Source organism: Fundulus heteroclitus, chromosome 7 (assembly GCF_011125445.2).
Source record: "Fundulus heteroclitus isolate FHET01 chromosome 7, MU-UCD_Fhet_4.1, whole genome shotgun sequence".
Classification (NCBI taxonomy): domain Eukaryota; kingdom Metazoa; phylum Chordata; class Actinopteri; order Cyprinodontiformes; family Fundulidae; genus Fundulus; species Fundulus heteroclitus.
This window is the reverse complement of record NC_046367.1, coordinates 15215521-15235008: the sequence shown is the minus strand read 5'-3', so window position 1 is coordinate 15235008 and position 19488 is coordinate 15215521. Positions and strand designations below refer to the sequence as shown.

At 40.0% G+C, this 19488-nt stretch overlaps 1 protein-coding gene across 2 annotated transcripts in view; it reads left to right on the top strand.

Annotated features, from left to right (window-relative positions):
• The window catches only part of sema5ba (sema domain, seven thrombospondin repeats (type 1 and type 1-like), transmembrane domain (TM) and short cytoplasmic domain, (semaphorin) 5Ba), a 270882-nt gene that overhangs the window by 132194 nt on the left and 119200 nt on the right, over nt 1-19488 (top strand). The window lies entirely within an intron of this gene.

Sequence of the window (19488 nt, the reverse complement as noted above, 5' to 3'; positions counted from 1 at the left end):
TTGTCTGTGGCTTCAGGAGAGAAGCCACAGACAGTTTTGTTAATTCTTACACTATGTTGTGGGTTTAATGTAAGATGTGAAATTCTGTGGTTTCTAGTCGGGGGGAGTGAAAATAGATCAAGATTACTGTGCTGGGTCCAGGAGAACAAGATGAGGAAAGTTTCACATATCACAAACTGTGTTTTAAGAAATAAAAAATCAGTTTAGAATTAGTAGAATTGCCAAAACAATGTATTTAAAACAGTTTTGTGTTTCCGCAGATTAAAGAAGTGATCAATATAGCATCATCCAGTTATGCTCTGATCAGCCAAAGCGTTTCAGCCATTAAACTATAAAGGTTAAGCAAATTTCATACAGGCTCATTCAAAATTTGCTTTGTTTTGGCATATTTAGCCGGTCTGAAGTAGATGCTAACTTTAGCGTTGTTAGCGGCTAACCGTTAGCGCTTGATGACATGTATAGGGTCAATAAATTCATTCTGACTGTCCAAAATGCTGCCACAAATTTTTTTACAGAGGCCCAGCAAACTTTGTGAAAGGCTGAAATGGCTCCGCTGAAGGTGAGACTTAGACTGAGATCTGAGCGGATCACCTGCAGCCCGCTCAGTATGGGCTTTGTTTTCAGCGTGAGGAATGTGATGTGTTGTGTGTGTGGTAGGTCTTTATAAAGGCTAGTTTATATTTATTAAGGCTAGTTTATCCTTGACGCACGTGCGTTCCGTGCAGACATAATGCCTGCTGCATTTATGCTCCACGTAGGCTTCCCTCTGAAATAGCACTATCCTCCTCGCCTCTAGGGGCCAGCGTTGTGTGGATCATAAAGATTTCTATTTTCACCAACCTCCGCCAGAAGGAGCTCTTGCTTTTCTGCCCTGTTTTTCCACAATGGCACTATCTGCGTAGTTAAGAATTTTTACTAGTGCGGAGAGGAAACTTTTGGCCGTGCGCTGGGGCGCGGTAGCCAAAATGAAAATGAGTTGGCTGCGAGGACCTTGCAGATATGTCAAGTACAAACCAAACTTTAGCCAACCTTTCGACACAACTCAGAAACTATTTTCTTTTAAGGAAGAAAATAAGAGTCCTAAACATGAATACCACAGGGTGCCAAGCTTAAATGATCTTCATATTATGGACTTGTAGCAAAACCTTAAACTTATTTTAATGCGCTGACAGCAACAACACAGCTCTTTTCTGGGCAGACTCTTCTCTGATGAGACATACAACATTGTACTACAAACAGCATTTACAGCCCTGCTGTTATTTGCACAGTTTTTCCATGTTGTTGTAGTTATGTACATGCACATGCTGAACTTTTAAAAATATCCAACCCAACCCACTCCTTTCTAATTTGGAAGTTTAAACATTTGGAGAATGGGGATGATATTGCAAGAGTGCTTATTTTACGGTTTCCTGAACAACTTTTTTGTTAGCTTTTTGAGAGGATAAGTTTGGTATAACCGATGTGACGTTCAGACCCTTCAGTCATATGTTTAAATTTGTGTTTTCAAGCAAAGGAGCTTTGTTTTATGGGATTTGTTTTTAAACCTCAAGGCTGTTATTTCAGGCTCACTGATTATGCATAAAATAGATATCTTTCTGCTCTTCTGTTTGCTTGGAAATGCCTTTTCCTGCTGTTGCATTGGACTACATTGTTTAGCATGCTATTTTAAATGGCCTTGTCATGACCGGTCACATTTATTCTGCTACCTGACGCCTGTAGAGTCAAAGATGCTGCTCTTGGATTTTTTTTTTTTTTTTTTTGCAGTCTCTCTGAGCAGTGCTCTTGACCGTGAGGCATAATTGATGCGAAGATTTAAAAAAAATGAAAAATAAAAAAAACTCTGTATCGATGGGCAATCAGTGGGTACAAAGACCTTTATCCTCCAGAGCAGAAGGTCACTCAGATAATGACCAGTTAAATCAGCACATTTAATCAGCAGTGTGTGGCTGCTGCTTTACCTCTATCACCTTAAACTGTAAATATGTATTAAAGTTGCTCCAGACCAAAATAATATTCATTATATAATATACATATTAAAAGGAAGTCACAATTTTCCATGAAGAAATATGAATGTCTATTCACCAGTTTGTGAGATAAACAATCAGAAACTACAGCTCTCCCCACTAAATTAGATTATAATAATTACCGTCCACCTTTTATTTGACATATAAATTTGTGTTTTTGGTTTGCAGTCATCCACACATGTACATGCAATTAGATCATCTACTGTAGTTACATCTTTAGCTTGATAAATGTAAACACTGTCAAGTGAGGAGATACTGTATAACTCTTTTTGGATAAAAAAAAAATCAACACTAAATCTTTATTTTTTGTGCCTTTTTTCCACTATATTTTGTGTTCTTTCTTTTTTATTTCATCCTCCTGCTATGGATGTTATTTTCACTAATTTAAATATGAATTTAGATCCTAGGTGTCTAACTCCCTCGTTAAATTGTGACAAATATGACCTGACCTGAATTATAAAACGCGCAAAAATTCAAGACATGAATGTTCATGTCAAGTTAGTGGATAGTTGAAAATGTGTTGAGTAATTTCCTTACCACATTTCTCACATCCTACTAATTGGAGACCGTAATTGTTTCATTTTCTGTCAGGAATGTCTTAATGTCTGAAAGGCCAAAAAGATGATCAGTCATACCTTTGAAAAATATCCAGAAACCAGCATTGAACATATTTGTGTAATAGCTTAAATGACCTGGAAATGATATGCTGATGTGTAAGCGTGCATATTTTTAGCTGTTATTTTGCATGTTTCAGAGGGTTTAATTAAACAGCAGGGCTTCATTTGGTGTGTGCACATATGATTCGTACAATCTGTAAAGGGCCTCTGGTGATAATACTGGTGTGCTGTAGGAAAGGAGCTTTGGTGTAGTTAGCGGTGTGTGCTCGGGGCCACAAGGTTGCCTTCCTGTTGCATCACACATTAGAAATGACAAGCCCCAGATTCTCCATGGGTCTGTGTGATTTAAACCAAAATATTCCTGTCACCGGGGGAAGAGAATTGGTGTGCAATAGTGCAAGGTTTCATTCTGTAAATGACTTAGGATGTCTGGTTTTGAGTTTGCCAAAGTTTTCCGAGCAATTTCAGTCACATTTTGCCCCTAGTGCTGATTTTATTCAGATTGTTAGGGAATTAATGACAGCACATTTCAAACTATAGGAGATCCTCAACCTTTAGGAAAATGTAGAGGTGTGCTGTGTGACCACAGGATTTGCACGTTTGAGTGGAGACCATAACTTTAAACTGTGTTCGTGTGTTATTTCTTGTCCATACGGTTTAAATGATGCCCTCCCTTTTGAGGCTGAACTGATTTCCCACTCTTTAAAAGTGTCCTACAACCTTTTGACGGCTCTCTACACCAAGGCACCTGAATCAAATAATTGGGTCATTAGCGGGACTCAGAAGAACGTGACTCCATGCTGAGGATGTAATTTAGCTGTGGGGATCAGATGCTGTGGACCAGGCACACATCTCAATGTTGCAGGACACCGGCCCTGAAGGACTGGAGACCGATGCCCCCGTGGCCACAGAGCTCTCAGTAAAGTGGCCGCTGTGTTTTTTCCCCCCACCATATTTAACAGTATCTTCTGTGTGTTGTACATTAAAACTGGAGAAAAGGCTTCTCAACAATCTGCTTTGTGCCTTTACAAATCAAAAATAAACATAGATAAAGTTATTTCAGTAATGTTGAAAGCGCTGAAAATACAATTGTATAAGAATAAGTGTATGATAGTTCTAACATTGGCTCACCATAATACTGAGCTATTTTTTTATAGCTCTGACATCAACATTAGGGATAATGGTGTTCTCAAATTGCAGATATGTGTAATTCACTTCCTGCTTGAAAATGTTAATATCTCACCCAAATTACTGAGTTTCTGTTGTGCCTTTACTCGTGGAGTAAAAATGGTTGCATGTTTCTTGATATGAGAGATATTTCTGTAATTGTGTTTTGTGGAAATCATGGAAAATATTTGTTTGCCACCCAGTTAGATTGAAAATACTGTATCCAATGTGGAAATGAGAGAAGGCCATATATTTACCCCCCGGTAAAGCTGTTTAAAATAGATTAATCTTTTATTCCAGTTGTATAACCTCACACTGAAAGATTTAGAAAAGTCCAACCTTTAATTTGAGGAATAATTGTTTTTAACGAAATCACTATTGAGACCGCAAACTATTCCTTGACAATTAATGTAACCGCATTTGTATGTACACTTTATTTTTTTGTAAATTGAGAGTGACATATGTAAATATCACACGTCATATTTCTCTGTACTGCTGCCCTCCTGGGGCATATAACCATAGTTATCTCCACCATTAAGAATGAGCAAGAAGGTGAAGGAGCTAAACATCCCCAAAGCCCAAGTCACATCTTGGGGATCATCAAGACCCTAACAGCAACCAGGCTAGATTATGTCTGCATGCCAACCACTTGTTTAGGGGAGATGCTAAAAAGAACCTTCTCTGCATGACTGTCCCAAATGTAAAACAAGACGAATTTTCTGGGGCTTCAAATGGACCTTTGTGCTTTGGTTGGATGAAAATAAAATGTAAGTGTTCTTGAAGAAACACTGGCATGTTCGGTATGGTTATGTTTTTTTTTTGTAATACCATTCCCTGATAGAGCATGGAAAACAAGTCATTATTGGGTCTTTCAACATGATGATGATTTATGATACATGGCCAAATCAACACAAATAGTTTTACCAGACACACCATCCCCCTTTATCTGAATTTCTGTGGAAAAGCAGTGGCCTGAGCTGAAGACAAGCCTGCATGCGAGAGGATCAAGGACTCTGGAAGATCTAGAGAGATGCTCTCTGTATTTTCATACCTTGTGAAATGCATAGGAATGTGGGGGGGAAAAAAGTATTTCTTAACATAAAATATTTGACCTCAATGAACTCAAATGAGTGGGACAATGCTACTAAATTAAAAGATCAATTTCATTTAAGGCTTTTTACAGCTATTTAACAGGGGTGCCAATACATGTGTCTGGCATATATCTCTGTAAAGATTATCCTGACTCTGCCGATTTAATTTTCTTTTTTCCTTAAGGAAACGCTTTGTTGTTCATAACTGAGCTGAATGAAAGGGTTTTTTAGAGGACATAACAGGAGCAGACGAAACACTGCGGTTGTGATGTAACTTCCTGCGATGAAAGCGGTTACAGTTGGAAATCCAGTAATACAACAACATTGCGTTCTTATCCAGCTGTTCCCGGGGGATCCAACTTCTTGACTAGGTGTCTGCTTTCGGCTTTAGTTGTTTGTTTGTTTGTTTTTTGTTTTTTTACCTTGGATTTCTGACATAGTGCACTTTGATTTTCCGGAGATTGAACACATCCTTATTTCTCTACACCTATATTTTGAAAAACAGAAAAATTGAAGCAAATGGCACACACACTACTGCTGAAGGATTTGTATTTTCCCCCCTTACACATTTAGCTTTTGTAAGCTGATGCCAGAGGAACAGTAATTTGATGACTTCCTGTTAAGTTTCATTCGTTTTGCAAGATCAGAGAATGACAAATAAAACTGTGTCCATATACTGTGAGAAAGCCTACTACAACTTTGAGCTAGAAAGTGTAAACACAAAAAAAAATTGATGGTGGTTTACGAAGAAAGAAAAATTTTTTCACGCTTTCAGCTCATCGTCATGACATAAAGAAGTTTAATGCGAGAAGTTTCTTTCAAAGTAAATAAAGACTTGATTAATGAGCTGTTTCTGATGATCTAACCTAAATATTTTTTCCAGTTTACGCAGCTTGGTTTGACACAGCTTGCAACACCATTACCTGCTGATGACACTGCAATAACACATCTAATTGCTTCGAGGCGCTGTAATAGTTTGCTTTAAAATCCTGCCACAGTTAAACGAAAATGCACATTTAGCCTCCTGCGGTTTCTATCCCCCAGTGAGTCCAAAAAAAAAAAGCATTTCAATTACTAACGTAAAGCGTATCCCCGATGATACTCCATTGCTCAAAAATCAACACACTAGTCATAGATTACATCCATGTTTCTTCTTTAGACCAATCAGGGTTTTTACTTTCTGTACGGCTAATGATGCCAAACACATAATGATGGTAAATGGCCTGTACTTGCATAGCGCTTCATCAAGTCCGATGACCCCGAAGCGTTTTGCACCACAGTCAGTCGCCCATTCATACACACACTGACATCCTGACGGTGGTGAGTTTGTAGCCACAGCTGCCCTAGGGCGGACCGACAGAGGCCCGGCTGCCATACAACGGCGCCACCATCTGACCCTCACCAGCAGGCAATGCAGGTGCACAACAGCTGAGACGGTGGGAGCGGGGGATCGGACCGGCGCTCATGATGTTTATGGCCTAGAATACTAATATATAAATGTTGAAACTGAAGCATGATCCAGTTATTCACACCAGCTCCATTTGGCTTGGCTCTATTCGGCTCACCAACTTTGTGAGCATTTGGCTTTTTTATTTATTTATTTATTTATTTTTTTTTGTCGGCCCTACGGCCCTAAGCTGCCTTTTTTCCGGCGCTGCTCAGGAGTGGGCCCTATCAGAATGCAATAGAATCAAGATGTGACGTGAGCCGACTGCTATTAGCTGGTTGGTCAAGGGCGAGGAGAAACGAGGTTTTTGCAGAGGAAGTGCAGGGAAAAGTTAAACTGAAAAGCGACAACATTAATACACTATCAAGGACCTTCATGTACGGAGTGGGTCAAATCGAAATATCATTTTACTATTTACAAACCAGGAACCACGCCTGAAGGAAACGAAAAGGATTATTTAGCTTTCTGTACGCAGATGAGCTCGCTGTATTTAATAACCTGAATTAGATTCATGAAATTAGTGAGGTGTTCTCTCATTTTACACACACTGAAAGCTATTAAGTTTGTTTCTCTGTAAAGTGTTCGGTTGAAACAGTTGTTTACAGCCCTAATTGAACCACTGTGTGCTTCTCCCGCTTTGCCCCCGGACTGCTGCAGGGGAAGGCATGGGAGCTGCCTGCTCCTCTGCCAAAGACCACTTCACCGAATCAGCGCAGCGCTAATATCCAACATCCAACGTACGCTTAAAAATGATTTCACAGGGGCCTAAAGGCCGCGCTTTTGCACTTTAAAGTCCGTATTGCCATTCTTGTCTTGGCTGAGGTAAAACATCCTCATGAAGCCCTAAATTTGAACTCAGTAAGGCAAACTCTGGAGCAGATCAGACTCTCAGTCGTGGCTCCCCTCTCCGCATCTGTCATTAAAAATTAGTTATTTACTTTTTTATTGTTTGCCATTTCCTGCAGATTTCTTCAAAGTATGAATGTCTCACAGTTACACTAAATAGCTGTTCACCCCCTTCTGGCCTTACGGGGTCTGTGGAAAACCGAGACGAGTGAGCCTCATCTTTGCTGGGATCCCTACATGGGTGGTAACAGCCTTAAACCATGACTCTGAATGGCTTGGCAGGTTTTTAGCTGTGCTACACTTTCTAATGAATAATGATCTATGTCTAAAACCTTGTATTATTAGCTTTGTCTATGCTAGTTTGCATTGCATTTAAATGCGACAGAGTTCAAGTAGGATACAAGTCATTTATATTTTTGAACAGCTCCATACGAGCTAGAGCTCGACCCTTACTTCGAGACGCTCCCCGTCCCCAGCAGGTCTACAGTGTAAAGCACCATTCGCATTATTTTGCGCAACATTTCACTGCAAGACCAGAGCCTATCACCGGGCTTGACTTGTCTGACAAAGTCTCCTTTCACGGCAGCCACCACTGAATGACATGGTGTGTACAGCTGCCACCCATGTGTCACAGCCAATATCAATGCGCCCTTTGTCTGCATGTCCTGGTTGTCTTGTTTTTGAGGATTGATGTTGACTTAAGGGGGTTTTCATTTGTTTTCGCTGCTCTCGAGTTGTTCCCTTCAGCTCGCCGAAGCCGTTTCTCTTGTCCTCGAAAAAGCCATCCACCAACCTCATTCTTCTTATGAGATCTAGAAAGTAAGCACTCACATATGCAGAGGGTGCCCACACCCTCATGCAATGTGTACAACTCAAACACACCTCAAACCACAACGTTTCTTTACCTGTCTCTCTTACACACACACACACACACACACACACACACACACACACACACACACACACACACACACACACACATCTGCATGCCCACCCGCAGCGTATTAACTAAGATCTTAATGAGGTTGATCCTGCGTCAGCCTGGCAAGAGCGGAGTTGTCATTTGTGACGCCAAGGCGAAAATCAATGAGAAAATTACACAAACCGCCCAGTGAAGCAAGGAGGAGGGTCCGCACCCCCGTGCTCATTTGCCAGTACATGAAGCCGTCCAAGAAGACAGAGGAGGGAAGCATCACAAAATAATCCCTTTCTTTTGTGGTCTAATAAAACAAAAGTCATTTTCTCTTCTAATGAATCAAAAGCATTTAATTAAGAGCTGGCTGTCAGTAGTATGCTGTATGTATAATAAGTTATAGTCTATTCAGTCAGCTCTCTGCATTGTAATCATCATCAGGACAGTGTATGCTTTTTACTAGAGGTATAACAATACATCGATCTACATCAATATATTGATTAAATGATTAACGATCCAACTACATGGATGCAAAATAAAATGATCAATCTATACAGTCATTTTTAAGATATGCCTTTATTTTGAAAATCCAGAAGGCATGAGACTAAAGTGAACAGGTGATCTATCATCATCATTATTATTTTAAAATTAGAAGAATGATGTTTTTTTATTTAATTGCCTGCTTAGAAATAAAATGGTGAAATCATATTTGGGGTCTTTTGTGAATTAATATCAATACAATTTATAGTGTTAGATGGTCAGATGATATCGCATAATATCGATCGCATCAATCGGAAATCGTAACAGACTTTGTTGTATTGGCAAATATTGTATCATGATCCAAACAATGTATATCAATATAACATTATATTGCGATAAAAAAGCTGGTCATTTACATCCTTAATTTTTACATGTCCATCGGATGTTGTACCTAATGTTGCCTAATATTAGTGCTAGAAGTATATCTTAAGAAGAATGCTAACTGAATTTAGCACTTTCGATCCCCAATTGGTTCATCCTACACCATTATATTAATTGGCCTTCAAATTTATATTTACTATATTTGCCATGTTTTCTGTATAGAGTTAAACACAGAAACAAATCAGTTCATGCCTAACATTACTGTTTTAGACCCTACCTTAAAGACCCCACCTAAAACTACAATCCAAAACTTTCTTTCCTACACTCTATGATCTTTAAATTAATCTGTTCAGGAAAAAAATTTAGCGACCTTGATTTTGGGCATTTTGACTTATTTAAAACCATTATGTCTGCATGAGCTTTGCTTTTGAACCATAGCACAACGTCATAGAACCTTATACTTAATAGTGTGACATTTTCCATAATCCTTTGAATTTAATCTAATCAGATTTTTCTGCATGGCAACAAGGTGCTGCTCTCAAACTTCTGCGATGTTCAGACAGGTCATTAATAAAGAAGGTCTATTTTTACAGAATGTCATGATTAAGTTTGAGTCCAAGGCTTTTTGGATCAAAAGAAAGCTCGTGGACCTCTGCACATTGTGGGCTAAAAAGCCGCTGAACTTATTCACAATAAGGTCAGAGGCTCCAAGATCTCTGACTCCAATATCTCTGGCTTTATCAGTAACACAAAGTAAATCATTCTTGGCCAATTGCCATTCCTCTGTTACATTCTTTCAAAGCTCTGTCACATTCTCACCTGTATGACCCTCCTTTCACTTGGAGCACAGCAACACTGGCATCAGAAAATGTGCAGTTGTGGTGACATTCATTGTAATGGCTGTCCATGCATCATGTGTTACAACTATCCTACTTGCCTTTTAGGGATGTTGAGCCTTTTTTTGGGTGAAATTGTAGTGTGTCTTGGATTCTATTTCAGTGAAATATCTGTCAGATGGGATGCTTGATATCCAAAGAATGATGCACAGAGCCCTGGCCTGGCTCTCAACAAAAGAGTAAAAGCGGCAATAAACTCTGAGGTTAGCTTTGCCATGGGAAGCTTTGACCTCGCTTAGTCGATGGTCCTCTGGTTGGCAGCTGTTAGCTGTTTTTCTTCCACCTACAGGTGGGAATATGTAATACTGTTGCCCGTGTTTGTTGTGTTGCGAAACGCTTCAGCGCTGTTGTTCAAAGCCTGCATATGGCGTGGCTCTTGCCCAAGTCATTTTCCCTTTTGGTGCAGAGGCTACAGCTTGTTGGTCGGCACCATCCTCTTGGCTTTTTGTTGCACGTTTTGTGTTTCTCAAAGTCAGGGGAGTCTTGAAATATTTTATTTCACCTTTATTTTTACAGTGTCAGTCCCACTGAGACATGGGGTCTCATTTTCAAGAGCCAATAGTTTTACGTTAAAACTTAACAATAAGATAATTCTGATGTACATCCATTCAGATTTGTCCATGTCTGCATCTCTATGTATTAAAGAATATATTTTTTACTGCCACCCTTAGTCATTACCTGTTCTCTTCACAGGACAGACTATAATGCAGTTGGCACACAGGTGGCCTTATGAATGTGTGCAAAGAAGGGCAGCGAGACAAATAAAGAAGGTCTATATTAAATAGGGTGTGCTTTGTAAATGGTAAATGGGCTGAACTTATATAGCACCTAGTAGGCCAGATTACACCTCCCTGGCTACTTCTCCAACTTCTTCTTGTGTTCCCAAATGGCTATGATTAGATCTGACTGGCTTTCATCAGCACATTATCTCTTCACATTTTTGTTAGTTGATAAAATTACTTTTTGGCATAGTTTTAGACAGTCTGAAGGAGTTTTAATGTAGTTTTTTGTGGGAGAAAGGTGGTGGGTGAAACACAATCAACACTGGAACGTATGATCATAATATTGAACTATTACTTGTATTTGTTTACTATAAACTATACAAACTGGATAAAGCAATCAATTTAATGGTATCTATTTTCTTCTCCACTGACTGGTTGGGTTTACAGTAATTTATTTTTGTGTCAGCAGTGGACCCTGTGGGACTGAAAGTATCATGGTCTTTATGTTTGAAATGAAGGTTTTCCATTACGCGGCGGTTAAAGTCACACAGAGGCTGCTCAGACATTACCTGCTGACTGATTGAGAAGAGAGGGTGGCCGTCGCACTGTCAGATCACAATGCTGCTTTTGTTGCTTTCGGTGCTCTCTAAGTAGGCCATGATCGTGGCCTGTAACCAAAAACCGCTGTGTCATGTTTCCCTTTAGTGTCATCCCATTAGAGGGTGCATTTATTCTTGTGTACCTCGCATTGTTTGCATGTTATTAATGATAAAGCCAGCGCAGACAGCTCGTTCACCTGGACCCAACTGCACTATTCTGTGCGAGAACAAGAAAATGAGCAGTCTTCTCACAGTGTATATATGTTTTCTGCTCTTTCAGTGCGGAGGAGGTCAACAATGTGTTTTTGCAATTTCCCAGGGACAAAGACTTTTGAAGACAGTCAGTCCTGCAGGGGGACAGCGGGCAAAGGGGTGGAGGTGTTCTGCCGAGGGTGCTGATGCCAGGGCTTTTAAAGGCTCAGCCCAGACCATTCTGTTCAGGCACCTGGGAGAACACCTGCCACTGCCATTAGTGAGCAGGCAGGCGTAGAAGAATGAATGCGTAGGCAATCAGCGGAGGAAAAAGAGCAAGAGGAAGGGGTGGGGGAGACGGGGGAGAAGCGGCGCGGATAAAAAGGTGGGCAGCAGCAGCCGGAGAATGAAAGACAGGGAAGATAACAGGTGAGAAAGGAATGACAAGCACAAGCACTGACCGAGAGGACAAGGGAGGAAAAAAATCGCACATGCTTCAGAGCTGAGAGGGGAACAAACGAGAGGAGGAGAGTGAATATGAGTGAGGAGTGTGAGGCAGGTGACAAGCTTTCTCTTTGCTCCGGCTCTGAGTTTAATTTGGAGAGTCTCTGCGCCAAACACAATAGTCTCCTCAGTGTTCGTACCCAAGCTCCTTCATTAAGAACTTTTCCATCGGATTTAATTGTCAAAATGGTTGAGGGGTTAAGACATTAGTAACTATGCAAATGTATTCAGCCGCTAAAGACAAATTGAAGAAAATTATGAGCAGCTTATCCAGGAATTCATAGTCTTCATTCCTACAGATCTATTAGATGTGGGTGTAGCAAAAAGAATCAATTCACAAAAAATAGATTTTTTTTTAAGGCTTAGTGCCTTTTCAAAAAACCTTAACAAATCAATTTTTAACACTTTTGACTTCACAGACTGCACCTCTTTATGTTGCTGTATGTGGTGAGATATAGGTCAGCCTCAGATATGTTTGGCTCCTAGAGCTTCTAGCTCAGTTCATTTGAAGCTAGAAGACATTCATCACATCTAGCAGCAGTGGTCAGTCACACTCTTTTTTGCTTTTCCAAATATGTTCAGGTTACAACCACAAACTTTAAAGCTACTTTATTGGGATTTTATGTGATGGACCAACACAAATCAATGCAATAATTGGACAAGAAAAGAAGACATGGCTTTATATCTTACAACTGTTGTAACCATTTATATATAAAAAGACTAACTCAATAAATATCCCAAGGTATGCTAAGGAATACGATGTGATTCGAAAATTTGAAAGAAATTTCTTTTTTATTCTTCCGCTTATCCGGGGTTGCGTCGCACGAGTAGTAGCCTCAGTAGGGAGGCCCAGACGTCCCTCTCCCCGGCCACCTGGGCCAGCTCCTCCGGGGGAATCCCAAGGCGTTCCCAGGCCGGCCGAGAGACATAGTCCCTCCAGCGTGTCCTGGGTCTCCCTCTGGGTCTCCTCCCGGTGGAATGTGCCTGAAACACCTCACCAGGGAGGCGTCCAGGAGGCATCCTAACCAGATGCCCGAGCCACCTAATAGGGAGGAGCAGCGGCTCTACACTGAGTCCCTCCTGGATGACCGAGCTCCACACCCTATCTCTAAGCGAGAGCCCAGACACTACGGAGAAAACTCATTTGGGCCGCTTGTATCCGGGATCTCGTTCTTTCAGCTTAAAGCTCGTGACCATAGATGAGGATGGAAACGTAGATCGTCTGATAAATCGGGAGCTTTGCCTTTTGGCTCAGCTCTCTCTTCACCACAACGGACCGGTACAGCGCCCACTTCACAGCAGACGCCGCACCAATCCGCTTATCAATCTCTCGCTCCATCTTCCTCTCATTCGTGAACGAGACCCAGAGATACTTAAACTCCTCCACTTGGTACTGGGCATTTTCCCCGACCTGGAGAAGGCACTCTACCCTTTTCCGGCTTAGGAAATGTCTTTATTTGATATTTTGTACAGCTTTAACAATGGCACGACTGCAGATCTAGCAAAGAAAAGTGCAAACACTGGATAACAGGAGACATGGATAGAAGATGGGTATTTAGGACATTTTAATTTTTGAGGTTTGAATCAGTAATGAAGACAATCCATAATAATGCATACCATTGCAACATATATTTTTTTCATTTACAAAACCACGCTCTTCCACTGAGCCAACAAATGTTATATATCTGACTCTTTTATAAATATTGCCATACAAATTGACCCTTTTTGTGTTTTGACGACTATTTTTAGTTGAAAATGCTTGCTTTCGAACACGTGGGTGAAGATAAATGAATAAACCGATTTGTCAAAAGTCTAATATACATGAAATACATTTGTTGCTACGAACAGTGCTTGCCACAACCACCTACACTGCAAAAACAGTTCTAAAAATAAGTAAACTGTTCTTAAAGTTAGTGTATTTGTCCTTGATTTGAGCAGGTAAATAAGAATATTTGCCAATAGATTGAGTACTTTGACCCCTAATATAAGATAATTAGACATTCTGCACTTGAAATAAGATGATGGAGTTGAGTTGTTCCTATTTTAAGGTCAAAAATCTTGTTCCATTGGCAAACCATCTTATTTACCTGGTCAAATCAAGGACAAATTCACATATTTTAAGAACATTTTACCTTTTTTAAGTTCTGTTTTTGCAATGTACACCATCACCCACCCAGCCAGCCGGCCCACCGTGGAATTGCATAGGTGTACCACTGAATTTGAACGACAGCTTCATATTCTTAGAGTTCAGTATCCGTCGTCTCCACCTTTCCTCTTCTTTTTTTTTTTTTCCCCCTCCAACTCTTCACTCTCTCACGTCTTTTTTTTTTTGTGGGATATAGTGCTGGTATTATTGCTGGAGGTGGGCCTGATTGCAGTCCACCCACATGCACTGTCCAAGCAGCACCCACTGACAGCACTCCCTCTCTCTGATGTGGGGGTCAGCCTGATCTCTGCCGCAATCAGAGCGGCAGGAGGAAGGTGGTGGGAGGCATGTGCCGGCGCGCACACGTGTGAGCGGTGGGGGGATAAAAACAGAGGAGGAGCGGGAGAGTGGCGGAGAGCAGTGGAAGGACAGAATAGCTCGAGTGTTTGATGGGTGGGAGTAGGAAAAGGAAAGCTGAAGTAAGAGCTCTGTTTTCTATCATCTGTTTCTCTTGCTCTTTTTTTTTTTTTCTCTCCGTGCGAGGAGGCCGTTCTAGCATATGTGTGCTCCAAGCAATTCTGTTTCTGTCAGAAAAAAATAATAATGGAATGATGGCAACTTTTGATGGACAAACTTCAATGTAGTCTTAGAGTCGTTCAGGGTTTTTTTTTTTTTCGGTGTTTCAAAGCACTTGAAAATAGCACAAGTCCTATTTCACTGGGCTGTTCTATCTTTTACACATTGAATGCTACCAGCAAGAGATCGAATATTGATTTGTCTCTCGCAGACATTATCATTCATGAGCACAGAGTTGCAAAATTGCTGTAATTTGCCTTTATACATGCCTTTATGCATGCTTTATCTCACCACCATTACCAGTGTTTCTCTACCATCTGTTTAAGGGAATTATTGATATATCTTGAACCTCTCATTGCATAAAGCGTCTTCCTTGCCTAATACATGTGCATTCGCATGAGCGAATCTTACAATGTCTGTACCAGAACCTAAGAAATAGATTTCTTTTTTTTTTTGCTGCAAACTCTTACAAATAGGGGGTTATGTGAGAGCCTCACAGCGTACTCTCCAACCTTTGTTGAAAGTTGGAGAGGAGTTTCATTTCTGGTTCAGATCACTTGTTGGGTAAGAGGCGATGGATGGTGCTCTTGGTTGAGTACCAGCATTGTCAGAGAAAGAGGCCAGATGGTCTGAAAATGGGAGGATGGAACAAAATAATGGGGAGACTGGGGCCAAAGTGCAGGGCAAAAATAGAAGGAAAGGTTTAACATTGAATTGAGATTAGGGATGGCGCCGACGTGATCCCGTCTACACCTGACAAAACCCAATTCACAGCAACCTTGTTTTGTTGTTCTGTCTGTGGTTAAGCCTGTCACATCACCCATTACTGAGCCATGCACCTCTATTCTGTGATACTTCTTTCCTTTTTATCAAGGGCTGTGTTCCTGTAAGTGGCTTGTAAAAACACGCTTTTACCCTTTGCAGTGATGCTCACATTGAAGAAGAGACTGTATTTGCTGCTGCAGCCTCCTGTGCTTCTTTGTCTTGTGATCTGCTCTGCCAGTTCTTAGATAGATTTAGAAATTGTGCAAAGAGCAGCTGAAACACTTTTCATCACATTTCAAGGTATTTGAGGTAAAGCGGAGGTTTATGCAGAGACATTTTCTTTCAATTTTGTCACCAACTGATTTACTGATTTATTCCCAAATGATATGCATGCTAGCTTTGGCCTACTACTGTACCAAACTGTATAGAAATGTTATCCGTGGGATTAAAACGTTAGTCCAAAATTTCGGTGGGTGGCAGGAAATAGTCTGAATAGTCTTCAAGCATATACATATCACAAAAATACTCAAATCTAATATGTTTGATATTATTAAATTCCGTTCTTTTCTGAATATTTCAGTACCCCCTATTTCTGTTGACTGGGGTTCTGAACCCTGTATAAGGTAGTCAACTCTTTCGACATACGGCGAAGGGACTGAACTAAAGCCCCGCCCACACAAAGACTGGTTTGGATGTATCTGAAAAACTTTTTGGTAGGATTGGGGGTCCCGTCCAGATGAAGCAGCTGTGAACCCCCCCCCTCCCCTTCCCTCAAGGTGACTTCAACCGGACACCCCAATCTGCATAACCAGCTACAAAATGTCGTGTCTGCTCATGCGAGCCAGTGTAGACCACGCCTTTCCTTTAACACCTATGCACTAACACGTCTCAGACAATATTCAACTAACACATTTTTCTCCTTTACTGTATTTCTGCGAACCGGCTTTTTTGTTGTTCTCGCCCTGCTCTTCTTCCTTCCTCTTCCTTCTGTACTTCTGTGGCAGCGTTACCATACCACTCACTGGCTTGGCATAGATATTACAGTGTCTGACACTGCTCCTTTGGCTTTGTGCTGTTTCAGATTTATGCTCAAACCTTTCTGTGTGGTTACTGTATTTAAGTCCGTGTGGATGTAGCCAAATCTGGCTCTTTTCTTGGTATATTGGCCACTCAAAAAGCTTTAAAACTAGAGCCACACTCAAAAATAAAAAAAAAAGCGCCTTACCCAAGCACTTTAGCGGGGAAAGAGGCTGAAGTCTAAACTTTAAATCACTGGTTGTTAAAATTGGTGCAAAACCTCCCATTTGATGCATAGATTATACAAACAGTGCTTTGGCAGATGGCTCCTTTTTTTTTTTACAACCCAATAAGTTGAATATAAAACAACCAGAACAGGACAAAATAGCAAAGAATGAACAATGCAGCAAAATTCATAAATTGCTCCAAAATCGTATTGTAGAAATAATTATTGGTTGTGATTTTTAACTACATAAGAATGTGCTCTTCAGGTATCTTAGCTCTCATATGTCATTTTCTCACCTTTCTCTCCATAAATAACTTAAAATCTCCTCAGTTCTTTCACCCTGACTATTTTTTACATTGACTTTTCAGACATTTCACATAAAAGTTTCACCCACCTCATCTGCCATTGTGCTCCAATTGTTCACCCGTCCTTTCATCTTTCTCAGACTATATCCTGATGACACTTGCTGTCGTTGGTGGATCAACTCCAAAAGGTTGATCCACAAAGAGCAAAAGTTATGATTCAGTTTGATCCAGCCTGAGTTTTATCCTTTGGCTGAGTCCTGGAAGTGTTTTCACACCGCTGCAGAGCAAACATATTAGGTGTGAAAGGAAAAATCAGTTTTTGCTGGTGGGCTTCTGTATCATTGATCAGGAACGGCGGTTTTTTGACTCGGCTCATTGCCAAGAGCAGCATTGCCTTTGGGTTGACCTGAGCACTGAACTTATTTACATGTGTAAGCACTATAAGAAATAAGGCTGTACACGAGCGGCAGGCAAAAATTGCTATCTGATTTGTAGTTTATGATTTGTCCCTTTAGTAAGGAGTTGATTCCCTGTTTTTAGGAATCTGAACTGCATTAATTAATCTAAAATAGCTCAACTGGTCAAACCTGAACTGGTTGATTGAATCATTACAGAAAATTATTTCTGTAATGTAAAGAATCAAGTTGATTCTTTACATTACAGAAATAATTTAAAATACTATTTGAGATTTACTAGATTTTGAACAATTTGTGGAAACATGAAAAGTATTTATAATGATTTTTTTTGGCATTAGCACATTTCTGAGCACAAAATTTGGAGCTCAAAAGAGCTGCTGCTGATCAGTGATGCACGGAGCCTCTGATTCATTTGCAGAGGTGAAAGTTCACCTTTAACATGAACTAGTTCTAAATTCAGGTCCCTACCTAAATGTTTTCTAGGATGAACTGGTTTCCCATCATTCATCATATTTTCTGTGAAATAAAGTTTAAAAATATGGAGATTTAGCTGCAACTTCAACTGCTCATCTATGTCATTGCTGTAAACCCATCCTAAAGATTTCTATCCAGGATAAAAATAACATTGGATGCCAAAAAACAAACAACGTATTACCTTTAAAGTTGATGTATCAGTCCTTTATTTCCTCTTTAGTCTTTATTTCATAAAGTTTACAGGAGCATAGCGCAAGTTCCAGGATTTTTGCAGACGTCTGCCCCCTCTGGCGACAAGTTGAAATGACACCAGAGTTGTGCATGTGAATGAGAGAAGAGGAAAAGCATGTGCAGCTGTGACTGCACAGGTCTTTTGTTTAGAGGCGCAATGCCGTCTGAGGTAAGACAGCTATAAATATTGAAGTTAGGTCATGTTCTCTCACTAATGCATCGATTACGGTGGAGACTCAACAAAGTAGTAGGGTGAACAAGAGCTTGCAGTGTGTCACACCCACACCTATGCCCAGAGGATTCGGCCTGAAACACTGTCTCATGAATTAACTAATCCCGCCTATAGATGCAACTGCGGTAAATAGAAGATAACTTGTCTTATACGTTGGGCAATTGTAAGGGCATGTATGGGAAAAAATAAATAATATTTAACTTCAAAACTTGCACTATGCACCTCTAAAGTTAGGCTAACATAACACATTTTCAGTATTGGGTCACCACAAAGACCTGCCTGTGTGTGCGTAACAGTTAAAGTGAACTTGTGCACACAGACACACACATAGCAGTCACCAAACTCTCACCTCGGAGGGAAAATCTTGCAACTATTTTGTACATAAACTGAAAACCTTTGTGTAATTTATTCACTCCTGAATAGAGCGCTATTGAATAATGCCAGGGTTACCTGCGTTTACTTGAAGTTTGCAATGTAAAATAGTTTAACTTAAAATTCTCTAAAAAGTAAGAACTAGCCAACAGTTTCTGTGTGTTCATCGCCAGCACTGCCTGCAGATTATTTTTGTAATGTATAACATGAATTTGGACGGAAAAAAAAATAATAATTTATTCTAGAATTTCCAGTAATGTAAAAAAGAAAATCCAAAATATTTTAAAGTGGCTAAACTTTTGGGTTTAAACAGAGCATTGGAATATACAGTAATATTCAATAAATTAGAATATTATCAAAAAAGCAATTTCTTTCAGTAACCCAGTTAACTAAGGTAAACACATTAAATAGATTAATTATTCACAGACTGATGTTTTAAAGCCCTTACTTCTGTCAATAATGATGATTTTTTTTTCTTACATATCATGAAAACACGAGATTTACGATAAGGTAATTAAATCAAACTGATAGAAAAAATACATTTTAATACAGAAATGTGGGCTAAACGAAAAGTATGCTTAACACTTGCTTGAAGGTTACCATTTTCAAAAGGCACTGTTAAACTAACAAATGAGCCTCATTGAGCTCATATTCTGATTCATTGAATATGACTGTACAAAGCTAGAAGAAGAAAAAAAAAGAAAAGAAATGTAAACTCACCTTGAAAAAGGGTAAACAATTAATTTAAAAAGGTGTTTAATACGAGCGCAGACTAAACAAATGTCTTGTTGGGAACGGAGCCTAATCTAAGCCGGCATTGACAGCCACATGAAGTGGAGGGTTTAATGC